Here is a 5,410-nt window from a genome sequence, read left to right on the forward strand (position 1 = left end):
CAAGGGATATGGGGAGAAAGCAGGGACAGGGTACTGAATTTGGATGATCAGCCATGATCGCATTAAATGGCGGAACAGGCTCGAGGGGCCGAATGGCCTACTCCTGCTCCTATCTTCTATGTGTATGTTTCTATGTAAAGCACTTTTACAACAACGTCGCACTTTTGTGGTATTGTCACTGTTGTAATGTAGGGGACGTTGAAGGATAAACATTGGCGAGGGCTCCAGAGAGAATGCCGCTGCTCTTCTACGAAATAGTGTCCTGGGAACTTTTACGTCCACTTAAGAGGGAAGACGGGGTCTCGGTTTAATACAGCATCCCAAAAATGGCACCTCTGACAGTGCAGCACTCCCTCAGTACTGCACTGGAGTGTCAGCCTAGATTAATGTGCTCAATTCTCTGGAGTGGGTCTTGGATGCTGCCCAATAGCCAATGAGCTCTCCTACTCAGGGAAGATATCAGCATAATTTATGCTTACTTTACTAGTTTCAGCTATTTTCGATATAAATATGAATTTTATTTTAAATAAATGTTGAATACTGTTGTAATAATTAATGGAATAAACGAAACTGGAGAGTGAGGCCTCCCACTAGTAACCCTCACCCTATGTTTGAAGTATTTGTGTTCACTAAGGGTTTATATATCTTCCCATTTCTCTTACATATAATGTGGTGGGAAGCTCACTGTGGAGGTCACATGCTGAGTGTGCATCACTCATTGCCTATTACCTTGGGGAAGGTCTGAGGTAAGAGCCAATCACTGCCCTTGCAGGGTGTTATCTGATGCAGGTGAGGAAGTCACCAGGGATGTGATTCAGGCAGTAACAATGAGCAGGAGAAGCAGTCCCAGCACTGTGGATGCAGTTATTGACTGGAATGGGAATGGGAATGGCTTCTGGCTGGCTTGGTAAGCTCAATGTGTGAGATGAGACAAGAAATCTCACAACCCAATTCAGACTACTCTCCCACCACATGAATTCTATTTTTAGGGCACCTGTTCCACAAACTCCTCCAAGGAACTCAAGGCTCATTGAAGAGCAACCAACCATAATCCCCATCTCTGGATACTGTGGTCATGACCTGTACTACCAACCGTGCTGAGATCAGGTAGCCTGGTCTGGGTGTATTTACTCTTCTTCTTCTTAGGCAGTCCCTCGGAACCGAGGATGACTTGCTTCCACATTAAAAATGAGTTCTCAGGTGACTGATGAATCCGATGCGGGACCTACAGTCTCTGTCACAGGTGGGGCAGACGGTGGTTGAATGGGTGGGGTGCTTGGGTTGACGTGCGCTCCTTGCGCTTGGCTTCCGCTTGCTCCCGACGAAGAGTCTCGAGGTGTTCGGCACCTGCCCGGATGCTTCTCCTCCACTTTGTGCGGTCTTGGGCCAGGGATTCTCAGGTGTCGGTGGGGATGTTACACTTTTTCAAGGAGGCTTTGAGGGTGTCCTTGAAGCGTTTCCTCTGCCCACCTGGGGCTCATCTTGCCGTGCTGGAGCTCCAAGTAGAGCGCTTGTTTTGGGAGTCTCGTATCGGACATGCGGACAATGTGACCCGTCCATCGGAGCTGATTGAGTGTGGTCAGAGCTTCGATGCTGGGGATGTTGGCCTGAGCAAGAACACTGACGTTGGCGCGCCTATCCTGCCAATGGATTTGCAGGATCTTGCGGAGACAGCATTGGTGGTACCTCTCCAGTGCTTTGAGGTGCCTGCTGTACATGGTCCATGTCTCTGAGGCATACAGCAGGGCAGGTATCATTGCTGCCCTGTAGACCATGAGCTTTTACTAAGTGCATTTACTAAGCTATCAAGGAGACACCACATATTAGCTTCATACACTGCACCCAATCTGCGTAGGCTCTGGTTGCTCTGCTAAATATGTTGGGCCCATTTGTTTAGGCGTTTCGGACCATTCCATGGGACGTAATTAAAAACACAAATCTACTAATGTTGTAATAATTAAAAAATAGAAGACTTGTATTTATATAGCACCTTTCAAAACCTCAGGACATCCCACTAGGTGTTATGTTCATTAATAACTAGACATTCTTATTATGAACAGCTAGCTTCTAGCTAGTCATTTATTCAGTACACGTTCTCTAGGTACAGCGTCTGTAGAGATTCAGCATGTGTACTTCTGTGTGCAGGCAGCCATCTTGACTACTGCCTTGTGGGTAGCCTAGTGCATCATGGGTAGTGTAGTCTTAAACACATACAACTAAATATACAGCTCTACGGCTCCATCTAGTGTACTACTCTAGAATGACATGTTATTGATCATTACATCCCCATTTCTTTGAGGTTAAACGAAATCAATATCAATCAATATCAATCAACTTTCAAGAAACACGATAAAGATGATATCAGTAACACTTTTGCTAGTGCTCTATAAACATAAACATTTTCACAACAGTCAATACATTTGCAATATAGTTTTTCTTTGCACTCAAAGATTAAGTCTATCAGGCTTTTTTACTTCACGTGTGGATCTTCTCAACACAGGTAAGTCTGATGTGTTTTCATGAGATTGTTCTGGTGGTGAATGACAACATTCAGTTGCGGCATTGTCATCAATCTGCTCTTGGATAGTTTCTTGTGTTTTCAGGAGGGAACGGCGGTTCCTCCTGAGAATCTGTCCTTCCTCGGTTCTAACAGTGTATGACCTTGGTGTTGTTGCCCTTTCTTTGTTTTTACTTTTGAAAAGCATTGTTTGGCAAAGTGATTCTTTCCATGACATTTTGTGCACATTTTTCCAAACGCTGGGCATTGTTTTAACTGGTGTTTGTAACCACAGCGTTTACAATTAAAAATTTCATCCTCTGATTGCTTTTCATTTCTGTTCTGCCCACGTTTCTTCCCCTTGTAGGACACAGCACCGACAGCAGCACTTACTACAATCATATCATTATTGATTTCACTGAACGTCTTTGCATGCTTTTGAGCTAGCTCGCTGGCTTGGCATATTTTCACAGCATTTTCCAATGTTAGTTCGGTTTCTCTCAACAGACGTTCCCTGACCTTTTTATCATGAATACCAAACACAATTTGGTCACGAATCATGGAAGCTTTCAGCTCAGAGAAATTACATGTCTGTGCTTTCAGTTTCAGATCGGTCACAAAGCTATCAAAAGTCTCACTTTGCTGTTGTGTCCTTGAACAGAACATGTACCTCTCATAGGTTGCGTTCTTTTTGGGAGAACAATGTGTGTCAAATTTCTTTAGCACATCGTCTAATTTTTCTCTGTTCTCCTCTGGAGTAAATACAAATGTATTAAATACCTCTATCACCTGTGGGCCTGCAACCGTAAGCAGCAACGCTATCTTCCTTGTGTCTGGCTTCGTACTGTACCCGATGGCAACAATGTAGAGTTTGAATTGTTGTTTGAAAGCCCGCCAATTGTAGTCGACATTTCCCGTGAGGTTCAAACCCTTCGGTGGCTTCAAAGTCTCCATGTCGCGTTTCAAAATGTTTAGCAGATTTTCACAACTCCTGGTACCATGTTATGTTCATTAATAACTAGACATTCTTATTATGAACAGCTAGCTTCTAGCTAGTCATTTATTCAGTACACGTTTTCTAGGTACAGCATCTGTAGAGATTCAGCATGTGTACTTCTGTGTGCAGGCAGTCATCTTGACTACTGCCTTGTGGGTAGCCTAGTGCATCGTGGGTAGTGTAGTCTTAAACACATACAACTAAATATACAGCTCTATACAGCTCTACGGCTCCATCTAGTGTACTACTCTAGAATGACATGTTATTGATCATTACACTGGGATGGCAGGAATGACGTATGAAGAGAGATTGGGTCAATTAGGCTTATATTCGCTAGAGTTTAGAAGAATGAGAGGGGCTCTCACTGAAACTTATAAAATTTTAACAGGACTAGACAGACTAGATGCAGGAAGGATGTTCCCAGTGGCGGGGGAGTCCAGAACCAGGGGTCACAGACTAAGGATAAGGGGTAAACCATTTAGGACAGAGATGAGGAGGAATTTCTTCACCCAGAGAGTGGTGAACCTGTGGAATTCTCTACCACAGAAGGCAGTTGAGGCCAACTTATTAAATATATTCAAGAAGGAGTTAGATATATTTCTTGAGGCTAAAGGGATCAAGGGATATGGGGAGAAAGCAGGGACAGGGTACTGAATTTGGATGATCAGCCATGATCGCATTAAATGGCGGAACAGGCTCGAGGGGCCGAATGGCCTACTCCTGCTCCTATCTTCTATGTGTATGTTTCTATGTAAAGCACTTTTACAACAACGTCGCACTTTTGTGGTATTGTCACTGTTGTAATGTAGGGGACGTTGAAGGATAAACATTGGCGAGGGCTCCAGAGAGAATGCCGCTGCTCTTCTACGAAATAGTGTCCTGGGAACTTTTACGTCCACTTAAGAGGGAAGACGGGGTCTCGGTTTAATACAGCATCCCAAAAATGGCACCTCTGACAGTGCAGCACTCCCTCAGTACTGCACTGGAGTGTCAGCCTAGATTAATGTGCTCAATTCTCTGGAGTGGGTCTTGGATGCTGCCCAATAGCCAATGAGCTCTCCTACTCAGGGAAGATATCAGCATAATTTATGCTTACTTTACTAGTTTCAGCTATTTTCGATATAAATATGAATTTTATTTTAAATAAATGTTGAATACTGTTGTAATAATTAATGGAATAAACGAAACTGGAGAGTGAGGCCTCCCACTAGTAACCCTCACCCTATGTTTGAAGTATTTGTGTTCACTAAGGGTTTATATATCTTCCCATTTCTCTTACATATAATGTGGTGGGAAGCTCACTGTGGAGGTCACATGCTGAGTGTGCATCACTCATTGTCTATTACCTTGGGGAAGGTCTGAGATAAGAGCCAATTACTGCCCTTGCAGGGTGTTACCTGATGCAGGTGAGGAAGTCACCAGAGATGTGATTCAGGCAGTAACAGTGAGCAGCAGAAGAAGCAGTGCCAGCACTGTGGATGTAGTTACTGACTGGAATGGGAATGGCTTCTGGCTGGCTTGGTAAGCTCAATGTGTGAGATGAGACAAGAAATCTCACAACCCAATTCAGACTACTCTCCCACCACATGAATTCTATTTTTAGGGCACCTGTTCCACAAACTCCTCCAAGGAACTCAAGGCTCATTGAAGAGCAACCAACCATAATCCCCATCTCTGGATACTGTGGTCATGACCTGTACTACCAACCGTGCTGAGATCAGGTAGCCTGGTCTGGGTGTATTTACTCTTCTTCTTCTTAGGCAGTCCCTCGGAACCGAGGATGACTTGCTTCCACATTAAAAATGAGTTCTCAGGTGACTGATGAATCCGATGCGGGACCTACAGTCTCTGTCACAGGTGGGGCAGACGGTGGTTGAATGGGTGGGGTGCTTGGGTTGACGTGCGCTCCTTGCGCT

General features: G+C 44.4%; 2 non-coding genes across 2 annotated transcripts; both read left to right on the plus strand.

Annotated features, from left to right (window-relative positions):
• Positions 1-669: 669 nt before the first annotated feature.
• LOC147123708 (Nuclear RNase P) lies at positions 670-972 on the plus strand. The gene has a single exon (XR_015075213.1).
• A 3,808-nt stretch (positions 973-4,780) lies between these two features.
• On the plus strand, positions 4,781-5,080 carry LOC147123709 (Nuclear RNase P). The gene has a single exon (XR_015075188.1).
• Positions 5,081-5,410: the final 330 nt, after the last annotated feature.

The sequence above is a fragment of the Somniosus microcephalus genome, chromosome 2 (assembly GCF_052327205.1).
Source record: "Somniosus microcephalus isolate GS21.2 chromosome 2, FLI_Smic_1.0, whole genome shotgun sequence".
Classification (NCBI taxonomy): Eukaryota; Metazoa; Chordata; class Chondrichthyes; order Squaliformes; family Somniosidae; genus Somniosus; species Somniosus microcephalus.